The following is a 14,522-nucleotide window of genomic DNA, read 5'->3' as shown; positions in this document are numbered from 1 at the left end:
GCTCTCTTCCGGGATACCATTCTTGATGATTACCTTACCATTATTTTTTTGGTAACTAACCAGGGGTATGCTAGCCTCTTACTTCTAAGGTTTGTGTAGCGCTATTATATTGTTTAAAGTGTGTTAGTCGCTCAGTCATGTTTGATTCTTCGTGACTCCATAGACTGTAGCCTGCCAGGCTCCTCTATCCGTGGAATTCTCCAGGTGAGAATACTGAAGTGGGTTGCCATTCCATTCTCCAGGGGATCTTCCTGACCCAAGGATTGAACCCCAGGCTTCTGCATTTCAGGTGGATTCTTTACTATCTGAGCCACCAGGGAAGTTCCATATTAGTCCATCTCTGGTATACAGTCAAGTTGCATCAAATATATATTAAACTCTGTGAATTCAGCTGTCTGCATTTGGCAAAAAAGGAAGAGGTTAAGAGGATTTGAAAAGTGTGAGCAAGTCCAGCCACTATTTCACTAGCCCCTAAGCAAATGTTCATTGGTTTCATGGGATGTCCTAATTGCAAAAGTGATTCTCCAGGCTAAGTTTGTGTTTTAGTGCTGGAAACTCAATTTTTTTATAGTGTAGTTTTAAAACTTATTTGGTGATCAAAGGAAGAAAAAGCAATGTCTTACATCCCTAGAAAGAAACATAACAGACTTTGAAGGGTAATTATAGCTTTATCCACCAATTTCACACCAACCCCCACAAAAGATGGGACTCTATTCAATGTAAGGCAGACATGGGAGCCATGCATCAGAGTGGCTATTCAGATCACAGCAGTTTCCTCTCTTCTCTGGCTGAATGATCCTGGGGAAAAGACATGGCCTACGCAAGGACAATCAGATTCTCCATCCCAGGAATTGAAATCTGAGTGAAAAGATGCAGACAGAGACGTGTCCACAGCAGAGTTATTTGAGTGGCAGCTTCAGTGATTCCCAGGGCTGAAATCCCCTAAACTGCCACCATTCCTTCTCTTTTCAAATCCCAACTGTTTGGCAATTCTTATGATTCTGTGAGTCTTCCTAATCTTAAAAGAAGTTAGCCAGAGTTGCTTTTTGTGTTTGCAATGAAAAGAGCTTTAATTAATATACCAAGTTATCATCCCATTAAGTTACAAGTTTCTTGAAATTAGAATAGAGTCGTTAACAATAGCTTAAAGAGCCTGGAGGGTGCCCACAACACAAACAGCTCTGGATAATGCAAAATGAAAATGCCAAAGGACAGACCAGGGTAGTCCAAGGCTATAAGCTGATATTTCCTAAGGTGGGTTCCACGGATCCCAGCAAATCCTACAAAAGGATTTCTGATTCAAAAGATTCCATGGCCAAATCAGTTAGAGAAAAGCAGTATGCTCTATTCCTTACCTAGAAAGTCATGCAAATACCCCCCCTCAAGCCCACTAAAGACCCATCAATAAAGACATTTTATTTGTTAAAGCAGAATTTCTAAAATGTATTAAATAGCATCCAATCTTCTCTACCCAGTCCCTCTACTCACTCCCCAAATACCAATTAACACAATAATAGAAACTATGGGGTGAGAATTGCTAGTGAGATATTTCCTGGGAGCTTTGACTTCACACTCACTGGTCTCCTCATCATTCCTCAGGTGTTTACTGAGAACTAATGTGCCCAGACCTGTGCTGGGTGTTCTCAGGGCCATCATAGTATGGTGGAAGGAGCTTTGTAGGAGGAGAGAGAAGATGTGTTTGGAACTCTGGCTCTGGTCTGGAACTCAGAACTGGCTTTGTTCCCATGGGCAATCGTTGATTTCATTCTGAATCAATTTGTTTGTCTCTCAAATAGGGCTGGTAATATCAACCTTACCTCACAACTGGATTGTTTAAAAGATCTAATAGGATAATGCATTTGAGGGCACTTTGCAAACTTCAAGGAATTATATGAATATTAGCTATTAGAAGAAATAACTTAGAAAATGATGTCAGATGTTTGGAGAGACAGCAAGCAAACCATAGGATCACAGGCTTATAGCTGTGATTTTGGGATACAATAAATGCTTCAGTATCATAGTTGAGCATTAGGTGTGTCAAGACAATTTACTGAATTCAGTAATCTACTGAAATATGAATTTTTATTTGTACCTGTATTTGTTATTTTACATGACAAACTACTCCAAAACTCAGTGGCATACGGTAATCAATATTTATTTCTTGTTTGTGTGTCAGAAGATTGGCTGGGGTTCAACTGATCTGGGCTGTACTTGGCTGGGTTTGGCTCTAAGCAATGAGTTGTTCTGAGTCTGCTTTACATGTCTTTTATCTTCCTTGGACATGTGGCATTGATAATGGCAGAGTACAAAAGAGAACACCTAACCACACAGACACATTTCAAGGCCTAGCTTGGTCATGTCCATTAACATCCCACTGGATGAAGCAAGTCATATGACAAATCCCAGGGGTAATGACAAATCAAGCAAGTCACATGACAAATCAATGGGTGAGGGATGAAGGCTCCTCCCATGGAGCTGAAATAGGGGTAGGGAGAAAGAATATTTACTGAGCAATAACTCATCCTGTGCAGTCTCCATGATCTTACCTGCTTCCATTTCAAGCAGGTATTCAGCCCCATAAGGGATTATTTCCTCAGGGATTACTTTGGAGGGAGCAGTAATACTTAAAGATAGAAACTTCCCTGTCTGACATAAAAGCCTGACAATTACTGAAGCAACTATATATTTGAGGTCAACTGGAAGTGAGAGAATGCCTTTGAAGTCAACGAGAGGAAAAGGAAGAGAGTTCACAGAATTTAAGTAAAAGTCAATGTGGATGGAAAGATTGTTGATCAGAACGTGGCTCCTGGGACTTAAGTGGTAGGCCAATGGTGTTAAGACTTCGCTCTCCCAATGCAGGAGGCTTGGGCTGGATCTCTGGCCAGGGAACTAAGATCCTGCATGCTGTGTAGGGTGACGCAGAAATAACCCCAACCAAACAAAACAACAACAACAACAAAAACAGAGCTCCTAAGTACAGAGATGCTATGTCTTGGGAAAAAAGGTCACCTGGCCCCACAGGAAACTCAGGATAGAGCCTCTGTCCCTAAAGTGATTACAGAGTCCCAAGTTGCCACCATGATAGCTTGACTACCCTAGTCTCTGGACACCACCTAAGGTTCTGGATTGAGATGGGGCCCAAAGAATGTGCAGGGTCCCCTAGTGGACTGAGGCTGAATTTCCTGCTGGTTTGGGCAGTTGGAAGAAGAATATGTTGCTCTTTAAAATACTATATATATATATGTATATATATATATATATATAACTTTCACACCTATATTTACAGCCTAAGATTCATTCCTACCACATGGTTTATTTCAATTTTGCTATTGTAAAAGGTGTTGTGATATTTTGGAGTGATTTGAAGTTTGTTGCCAGATTTAGCAAATCAAAATACAGACAATTAAATTTGTATTTCAGATGAACAAAAATTTTTTAGTATTAGTATATTCTAGGCAATATTTGAGATATACTAAAAATTATTCTTTATTTCTCTAAAATACAAATTTAACTGGGTGTCCATATTTTAGTCCATAACACTATATAGGCCTTTGTAAGCATGAAGCATATTTGGACCAGTAAAGGGTGACTTTTGGATGATCTGGCCATTTTTGGCCTGTTCTGCAGCTGTCCAGCAGACTCTTTGAGGGCTGGGGTAACTCCAAATTAGAAGGTGGGCTTCCTACTGGGGACACTTGAGGGGTGCTGAGCTCCCTTGTCCCTGATAAATCGAGTGCTTCGCCCATGCCTTGCCTCTCTATTCAGAAGACATGGCAGACAAGAGCAGCAGGAATTCTCATATTCAGCCTGCTTCTTCCCTGCCCTTACTAATTTAGGATGGTTTCCACAATTTTCTGGACATAACTGTGTAATCTAATAAAGGTAGATTAAATTACAGTTGAGTATTTTCAGATCTGAACATGGGAAAAATGTATCCTGTTTCAAAAAAATTATCAACTGCTCCGCACTCGTTTTGTTTTTCTTTTATCTGGGAACTGCGCAGACAGAAACTATCTTGGGTTATTGTATGTGAAAGTCTCGAAGCTGTGTTGGTTTTTTAACCAAAAAGAAAAAAAAGAAAGAAAACCCTCAAGTCCACAAAATTTTGTCCCACCACATACCAAAGATATGAGGAACCTGACCTCTGTAGTCTTGGAATAGATATTTCATATTAAGAAAAATAAAAGTACTCATCTTGGTCACTGTCACACAGCACACATGCAAGCACCATTTCTTAAGGTTCTTCAAGTGAGAAACGCTGGTCACTAAATCACTTAGGCAATTCTATGAGCAGAGAAGAAAAAAAAAAGAACATGAATTTGAACCAGATGAAATTTTGGCTCTGTTCAGGTTCAGCTCACAGCATATTTAGATACAGAGATTTGGATCTGGTTCAATAGGTTTAGAGTATTAGGGTGGTGAACTCTGGTTTTTGGTTCATAGTGGAGGCTGAGTCTCAAGAGAGAGAAAATAATGTTCTTTCCCACTTTGCATCTCTAAAAAGGCCTTGTGTTTCCCTTTATTTATTTGTGTATTTATTTATTGTGTGGCACTGTTAGCTTTGCCCAGTGTTCTAATGCATAATAGCACATCTCCAGTGAAGTAGAGTTTGTTTGCTAAAAACCTGTAGGTGTTTCTTGGCCATTTTCTCATTAATACAGTATGATGGACAGGACCCATGGCAAGTCAAAGAGGCTAGGGTTGAACAGAAGAGGCTAGGGTTAAACAGAAGACCACTGGAAATTCAGTCTGACTCTATTTTGGATACCCTCCAAGAATTTTTTTTTCTTCTTGCCTCAGCAAATAGATTTGGAACTTTGAAGAACTCAGCAGATTCAGCTTGAGATGCTCAAAGATCCAGAAAGTATAAGAGGTTTTCCCTAATTCAGGCAGTACACATATTTAATCTATTGGTTGAAGTTGACATCTCCATGTTTTAAGGATAAAATGTTGGAAACAAAATGAGAATGTATGCACACACAAAAAAATCAGAAAACAAAAAATCTTTGAGGAGTAAAATTAAAATATCCAAGAGAATAAACAGTTTTAAACACTATAAAATTCTTTAGAAACACCTATGTATTCAGTATACAAATTACAAACAATTCTTATTTATTTTATTTTTTATTTGAAGTATAGTTGAATTATAATATTTTGTTAGTTTGCTGCTGTACTGCAAAGTGCTTTGGATACACACACATTTCTTTCATATCTTTTCCACTACAGGATATTGAATATAGTGCCCTAAGTTATACAGTAGAACCTTGTTGTTTATCTATTTTATATATAGTAGTTTGTATTTGCTTCCCAAACTCCTGATTTATCCCTCCCCCACCCGTTTCCCTTTGGTAATCCTGTCTTTTTGTCTGTGAGTTTGTTTCTGTTTTGTAAAAAAAATTCATTTGTGTCATATTTTAGATTCCACATAAAAGTGGTATCATAAGGTATTTACCTTTCTGTCTGACTTCACTTAATATGATAATCTCTAGGTTCAAACATGTTACTGCAAATGGCATTATTTTATTCATTTTGTGACTGAGTGGTATTCCATTGTATATATGTACCACACCTTTAACCATTCATCTGCCATTGGACATTTAAGTTGCTTTCATGTCTTGGCTATTGTAAATATGGGGTGCATATATCTTTTCAAATTATAGTTTTCTCCAGATATATGCCCAGAAGTGGGGTTGTTAAATCATATGGTAATTCTAATTTTGATCTCTTAAGGAACGTTGATACTGTTTTCCATAGTGGCTGTACAAATTTACATTCCCACCAATAGTATAGGAGGCTTCCCTTTTCTTCACACCCTCTCCAGCATTTGTTATTTGTAGACTTTTGAGGTTTGTAAAATTGTACAGGGAAAAGGCAGAGGAACCAGAGATCAAATTGCCAACATCCACTGGATCATTGAAAAAGCAAGAGAGTCCCAGAAAAACATCTACTTCTGCTTTATTGAGTATGCCAAAGCCTTTGACTGTGTGGATCACAACAAACTATGGAAAATTCTTAAAGAGATGGGAATACTAGACCACCTGACCTGCTTCCTGAGAAATCTATATGCAGGTCAAGAAGCAACAGTTAGAACTGGACATGGAACAACAGACTGGTTCCAAATTGGGAAAGGGATACGTCAAGGCTGTATATTGTCACCCTGCTTATTTAACTTCTATGCAGAGTACATCATGCAAAATGCTGGACTGGATGAAGCACAAGCTGGAATCAAGATTGCCGGGAGAAATATCAATAATCTCAAATATGCAGATGACACCACCCTTATGGCAGAAGGTGAAGAGGAACTAAAGAGCCTCTTGATGAAAGTGAAAGAGGAGAGTGAAAAAGCTGGCTTAAAACTCAACATTCAGAAAACTAAGATCATGGCATCTAGTCCCCCCATTTCATTGCAGATAGATGGGGAAACAGTGGAAACAGTGGCTGACTTTATTTTCTTGGGCTCCAAAATCACTGCAGATGGTGACTGCAACCATGAAATTAAAAGACGCTTGCTCCTTAGAAGAAAAGCTATGACCAACCTAGACAGCATATTATAAAGCAGAGATATTACTTTGCCAACAAAGTCCCATTTAGTCAAAGCTAAGATTTTTCCAGTAGTCATATATAGATGTGAGAGTTGGACCATAAAGAAGGCTGAGCACTGAAGAATTGATGCTTTTGAACGGTGGTGTTGGAGAAGACTCTTGAGAGTCTCTTGGACTGCAAGGAGATCCAACCAGTCAATCCTCAAAGAAATCAACCCTGAATAATTCATTGAAAGCACTGATGCTGAAACTGAAGCTCCAATATTTGGCCACCTGATCTGAAGAGCTGACTTGTTATAAAGGACTCTGATGCTGGAAAGACAGAAGGCAGGAGAAGAAGGGAATTACAGAGGATGAGATGGTTGGATGGCATCACCGACTCAATTAACATGGGTTTGAGCAAGCTCTGGGAGATGGAAGGACAGGGAAGCCTGGCTTGCTGCATTCCATGGGGTTGCAAAGAGTCAGATGCGACTGAGTGAGTGAACAGCAACAACAGACTTTTAATGATGACCATTCTGATGGGTGTGAGGTGGTACTTCATTGTAGTTTTGATTTGCATTTTTCTCATGATTAGTGATGTTAAACATCTTTTCATGTGCCTATTGGCTAACTGAATGTCATCTTTTGAGAAATATCTATTCAGATCTTCACCCACTTTGGATTGGATTGGTTGGATTTTGTTATTGAATTATATGAGTTATCTGTATATTTTAGAAAGTTAACCCTCTTGGTTTCATCTTTTGCAAATATTTTCTCCCAGGCAACAGATTGTCTTTTCATTTTGTTTATGGTTTCCTTTGCTGTGTAAAAGCTTGCAAGCTTGATTAGATCCTATTTGTCTATTTTAGCTTTTATTTCTATTGACTTGAGAGATTGGCCAAAGAAAACATTGATATGATTTATGTCAGAGAATGTTTTGCCTATGTTCTCTTCTAGGAGTTTGAATTTGTCATGTCTTATATTTAAATCTTTAAGCCATTTTGAGTTTATTTTTGTGTATAGTGTGAGGATGTGTTCTAACTTCATTGATTTACATTTGGCTGTCCAGCATTCTCAATACCACTTGCTGAAGAAACTATTTTTTCTCCGTTGTATATTCTTGCCTCCATTGTCAAAGATTAATTGACATTTAAGTGTGTGGGTTTATTTCTTGGCTCTCTGTTCTGTTCCATTACCCATATGTCTGTTTCTGTGCCAGTACCATGCTGTTTTGATTACTATAACTTTGTTCAGTTTAGTTCAGTCACTCAGTTGTGTCGGACTGTTTGCGACCCCATGAATTGCAGCACGCCAGGCCTCCCTGTCAATCACCAACTCCCGGAGTTTACTCAAACTCAGGTCCATCAAGTTGGTGACGCCATCCAGCCATCTTATCCTCTGTCGTCCCCTTCTCCTCCTGCCCCCAATCCCTCCCAGAATCAGGGTCTTTTCCAGTGAGTCAACTCTTTGCATCAGGTGGCCAAAGTACTGGAGTTTCAGCTTCAGCATCAGTTCTTCCAATGAAAACCCAGGACAGATCTCCTTTAGGGTGGACTGGTTGGATCTGCTTGCAGTCAAGGGACTCTCAAGAGTCTTCTCCAACACCACAGTTCAAAAGCATCAATTTTTCGGCACTCAGCTTTCTTCACAGTCCAACTCTCACATCCATACATGACCACTGGAAAAATCATAGCCTTGACCAGACGGACCTTTGTTGGCAAAGGAATGTCTCTGCTTTTTAATATGCTATCTAGGTTGGTCATAACTTTCCTTCCAAGGAGTAAGCGTCTTTTAATTTCATGGCTGCAATCACCATCTGCAGTGATTTTGGAGCCCAAGAAAATAAAGTCTGACACTGTTTCCCCATCTATTGCCCATGAAGTGATGGGACCAGATGCCATGATCTTAGTTTTCTGAATGTTGAGTTTTAAGCCAACTTTGTCACTCTCCTCTTTCACTTTCATCAAGAGGCTTTTTAGTTCCTCTTCACCTTCTGCCGTAAGGGTGGTGTCATCTGCATATCTGAGGTTATTGATATTTCTTCTGGCAATCTTGATAACAGCTTGGGCTTCTTCCAGCCCAGCGTTTCTCATGATGTACTCTGCATAGAAGTTAAATAAGCAGGGTGACAATATACAGCCTTGACATACTCCTTTTCCTATTTGGAACCAGTCTGTTGTTCCATGTCCAGTTCTAACTGTTGCTTCCTGACCTGCATATAGGTTTCTCAAGAGGCAGGTCAGGTGGTCTGGTATTCCCATTTCTTTCAGAATTTTCCACGGTTTATTGTGATCCACACAGTCAAAGGTTTTGGCATAGTCAATAAAGCAGAAATAGATGTTTTTCTGGAACTCTCTTGCTTTTTCATGATCCAGCAGATGTTGGCAATTTGATCTCTGGTTCCTCTGCTTTTTCTAAAACCAGCTTGAACATCTGGAAGTTCATGGTTCACATATTGCTGAAGCCTGGCTTGGAGGATTTTGAGCATTACTTTACCAGCGTGTGAGATGAGTGCAATTGTGTGGTAGTTTGAGCATTCTTTGGCATTGCCTTTCTTTGGGATTGGAATGAAAACTGACCTTTTCCAGTCCTGTGGCCACTGCTGAGTTTTCCAAATTTGCTGGCATATTGAGTGCAGCACCTTCACAGCATCATCTTTCAGGATTTGAAATAGCTCAACTGGAATTCCATCACCTCCACTAGCTTTGTTTGTAGTGATGCTTTCTAAGGCCCACTTGACTTCACATTCCAGGATGTCTGGCTCTAGGTGAGTGATCAGATAGTTTGTGATTATCTGGGTCATGAAGATCATTTTTGTACAGTTCTTCTGTGTATTCTTGCCACCTCTTCTTAATATCTTCTGCTTCTGTTAGGTCCCTACCATTTCTGTAGTATTGTCTGAAGTCTGGGAGAGTTATGCCACCAGCTTTATTTTTTTTCCCTCAGGATTGCTTTGGAAATTCTGAGTCTTTTATGGTTCCATATAAATTTTAGAATTATTCTAATTCTGTGAAAAATTTCATGGGTAATTTGATAGAGATCACATTAAATCTGTAGGCTGCTTTGGGTAGTATGGCCATTTTAACAATATTAATTCTTCCAATCTAAGATCATGAGATATCTTTCCATTTCTTTGAATCATCTTCAGTTTCCTTTATCAATGTTTTATAGTTCTCAGCATGTATCTTTTACCTCCTTGGTCAAAGTTTATTCCTAAGCATTTTATTTTATGTGATTTTAAAAGGTATTTAAAAAATACATTTATGTATATTTTTTTTACTTTCCCTTTGTAATATTTCACTGCTAGTATAAAGAAATACAACAGGTTAGTCTTGTATCCTGCTACCTTGCTGAATTTATCAATTCTAGTAGTTTTTGTTTGGGGTCTTTAGGGTTATCTATATTTAGTATCAGGCTTCCCTGGTAGCTCAGACAGTAAGGAATCTGCCTGCAATGTAGGAGACAAGGGTTCAATTTCTGGGTCAGGAATATCCCCTGGAGAAGGAAATGGCAACGCACTCCAGTGTTATTGCCTGGAGAATCCCATGGACAGAGGAACCTGGTAGTCTATAGTCCATGGGGTTGTAAAGAGTTGGACACAGCTGAGCAATTGAGCACACATATTTAGTATCATGTCATTTGCCTACAATGACTATTTTACTTCTTCTCATCTAATTTGGATTCTTTTATTTCTTGTTCTTGCCTGATTGATGTGGCTAGGACTTCCAGTACTCTGTTGAATAGAAGTGGTGAGAGTGGCCATCTTTGTCTTGTTCCAGATTTCAGTACGGAGCCTTTCAGCTTTTCATAATTGAATATTATGTTTGTCATAAATAGCTTTTATTATGTTGATATATATTCCCTCTATATCAGTTTGTTAAGAGTTCTTATCATAAATTAATGTTGAATTTTATCAAATGATTTTTTTGCATCTAGAGATGATCATGAGGTTTTTGTTTTTTCTTTTGCTGATATAGGTATCACATTGATTGATTTTCATATGTTGAATCATCCTGGTGACCTTGGGATGAATCCAGCTTGATCATAGTATATGATCATTTTTATGTGTTGTTGGATTCATTTTACTAATATTTTGTTGAGAATTTTTGCATCTATAATCATCAAAGATATTAGCCTGCACTTTTCTTTTTTGGTAGTGTCTTTGTCTTTCGGTGTCAGGGTGATGGTGGCTTCAGAGAATGACTTTGGGAGTGTTCTCTCTTCTTCAACCTTTTGGAAGAGTTTGAGAAGGACTTAGTTGTTTATCTTTAATGCTTCCCAAAAATCTTTAAGAAGAAATAGATAAATCCCATCTCACCACCACCACTCCACAAATACACCTTTCACCTCTCAAATATGTTTAAAAAGCATGAGAGATATCTGTCCTGGTTTGATGATATACTCAGCCCAGTATCCTAAAATTGCTATAAATGCAGAGTTTTAAAATTCAGGAACATAGGAATTTCAAGGTATGCTGGGCATAATTATTGATTTTTCAGGTGAGTAAACTGAGGTTCAGAGAGGTAAAATGATTTACCCAAGGTCACATGATTCATGCTTAATGGAGCCAGAACCAAAACTTGAATTTCCTGTTCTTACTTAGGTCAAAGCATAAAAAGAATTAATGATCACAATAGTGTCCCCAAAACCTCACAACAGCTCAAATCCTTCCAGAATGACTGTCCTGGAATGACTGACCTTTAGCCATTCTGCAGTCCTTGCTAGGCAAGAAAGAGATGTGGATTTTCTGGAAAGGTGTTGAACAATCCCAGGACTGAAACAAAAGGATTTTCTGCCTGATCCTTAGTTATACACAAAAGTTCCAAAAACAACCCAATTTCCACAAGGATTCATTGCTGTTTTACATTGTTTGGGGTTGGTCCTTACCTTCTTTATATTCCCTTTTTCCTTACCCCACCCCCCAGAAAAAGATCTTTGCTAACTCAGGCTTAAGCTACAGAATTTTCTATGCTGTCCTAAGAGGATACTGCATGCCTATGACTTGTTTTTCCTTAAGCACCTAAGGTCTTGACTTGTAGGACACTGATATTTGTTAAGTATCATGGGATGATTAATCAATATTTTGCCATCTCTTTCCAACTCCATCAGAACATAGTTGTTCAGTTTTCATTCTTCCTTTATGGCAACAACTGCAAACCCCAACTCTTGGTTAACAAAGAAGGAAAAATTTGTAAGCATCTTGGGATTAATTACTACTGGGATCTGTCTGCCCATCCATGCTAATAAAGTATGAGACTTCTCTCTATTTATCATCTTTATTTCCTCAGAGACACCAGAAAACAGCACCACCACCACCACCAACAGAGTGGAATGAATCTGATTAAGGCAGGAGCCCAGCATCCTGAATCCTTCATCACACCATCAGAGATTAAAAAGGTGTTGGTGGGGGAGAGGCATACAGCACAGAGTACCTATGTGACCTTTTGTCTCCTGTACACAATTGCCAGCCAGATTAGCATCTGAGGCAGAAAGTGGAAGGGCCTAATGTTCAGCTCTGTGTTTTTGTTAAAACTAATTTCCTTTCCAGCATTTGAGGACTTGACCACTGAGTCTTCCTGGCAAGTCTGACTTTTTTGCCAAAGAACTCAGGATCTTTCTTGCCTTAGAAGAGAATATGCTGTCTCACTGATCTGCAACAGGTTCCTGAGCACCGAGATGCCAGGTCAGAGCCTTGCTTGTGCCAGTTGTTGAATATTTGCAATGAAGATTGGCCCAAAGCAATGCCAAAACCCTTGGTAAGGTACACCTTTAATCAGGTCTTCCTGTAAGGACTCAGAAAACCTGCTTTCACTGTGATTTTTTACTACTATTTGTAGGATCATTTGAATCACATCTGTTCCTTCTCCATGATGGTAACCTCCATGAAGCCAGCTTCTGCATCCTGTTTCCCTGGTATATGCAGCCCCCAGCACACTCCATGGTGTGTAGGACACATTTGTGAAATGGATGCAGTCTGGTGAGACTAAGCAGGTATCATGAGCAACATTTTTTCCTGATAAAGAAACTAAGCTCTTAGAGAGGTTGAGCTCCTCATCCAAGGTCATGAGCTAGTTAGCAACAGATTAGAGACTAGAACCTAGGCCAACTTAACTTCTAATATAGCAGACTTACTATACTTAAATGTATGTAGGTTGTTCAGAGGATCTGGGTTTTAATCTTGACCCTTCTGATTCCTTGCCATGTAACCTTGATGAAGCTATATAACTTTTTTAAGTGTCATTTTCCTCATTTGCAAGGTGGAGTTAATAATGTACACACATTGTGAATCAAAATAACTAATAACTATCAACTATTGTTCTAGGAATGCTGCAAAATATCTAGACTTTATTCATTAAAAGTTTGTGGTAGTTTCAGTAAGAACTTGATTGGTGTTGGCCTTTCAAAATCTATGAAGAACTCCAAGTTCTTAAGAGCTAGTCAGAACTTACTTGAGGGGAAGAGGGAGAAAAGAGATGAAAGATTTAGAATGCAAATGGAAGATCTTAACAACATTTGGGAAATGGTGTGTTTAAACTGCTTAAAAGGACAAATTGTTTTTAAAATGTCAAATTAGGCATTTTTAGACACATTTATTTACAGACAACCCTGTTACTATAATTGTAAACACTTCTTCTCTATTCATTAAAGTAGGTTCCCTAAGGGGGTTCTTTAGTACATTTATTAGCCTGCTTCCGATTAGTATTCAGTGCTTAAAAGTAACAAAATTGCATGTCCCTTAAAATATCTTGTAATTGATCTCACTGGTTCCAACAAGCACCCCCCAACCCATGTCTCCCACCTCCACCTGCTGCTGCCATTTCTTTACACAAAGCAGGCACTTCCATGCCTCCAAACCTCTACATTTGCTATTTCTGTTGCAGGAACACCCTCCCCCAGGTCTTCACAGAGAACTTTCCTTCTTATCACTGGAGCCAGGACATGTTCATTCCTCAGCGTGCATCTTATTAAAAGAGCCCTCTTTGCCTCACACAACTTCAACTCACCTTGGTTTAAGCTACTTTCATTCCCAACCCCCACTGGGAATTAATCTGAACCTGTGTGGATTTATTGAATGCTGGTGTCCACCTTCTAGGCTGGAGGAGAGGCCTCTCTTTCTTTGTTCCTGCACCTGGAACAGTGCCTGGTATGTTGCTGGTGCTCAAGAATTATTCAGTGAATGAATGAAATGTACAGTTTCTAGACCAATTTGATGTCTGGGTTAGGAAAAACTGATCAGAGTTAATCCTGATAGATGCAAACACGTAAACAGAAAGTCCTTAAATATCTCCAGCATGAAAGTTCTTTCTTTCAGAAATAGCAAACAATTTCAGAATTTTTACATCAAATCAGCTGCAATATTGGCAAACACTGGTAGTCAGGGAGATGAGAACTATTTAAAGGATAGTTAAGATTGACTGATGTTTTAATGAAATGATGTACAATAAACCTCACCTTTCTCTCGCTTCTTCCCCAGCACACACAACTCCACCACCCTTTTGAAAGCTTTAACCTAGAAATTCTTGAGACCAAATGCCTCATTTTGTGAAATTAATACAAGCTGAAAGAAGGTAGTAAAGGTATCAGTTGTACAGGTGCACAAATTCTAGGCTTGATAAATATTAAATCAGTCTTTCAGGGAAGCCAATATAAACAGTATGCTATCACTGATCAATTTATTTCAGAATCTCCATCTGATTTACTCTCATAAGAGCAGGATGGAAGTTTCATTATTTGATTTTGAATATGGTGATGCAACTTTGTACTAATGAGGAAAGTTACTGATGCACAAAGATTACATGCCTTGTTTAAGGAAATCCAGGGAGCCAGTGGGAACAGATGGGAAAGGAGAATCCTCCCTCTCTCTCTACTTGTCAAACCTTCTTCTCCTCACTATGGGTCTTTTCCTTTCCCAGTTGCAAATTGTCTCTCCCTTTTCACCTCTACTCCTCATCTCCACCCTTCTATACTCCTTTCAAAACCATCTTTCAGGTCTATATT

The sequence above is a fragment of the Cervus canadensis genome, chromosome 4 (genome assembly GCF_019320065.1).
Source record: "Cervus canadensis isolate Bull #8, Minnesota chromosome 4, ASM1932006v1, whole genome shotgun sequence".
NCBI classification, from domain to species: domain Eukaryota; kingdom Metazoa; phylum Chordata; class Mammalia; order Artiodactyla; family Cervidae; genus Cervus; species Cervus canadensis.
This window is presented reverse-complemented; position numbering follows the sequence as displayed.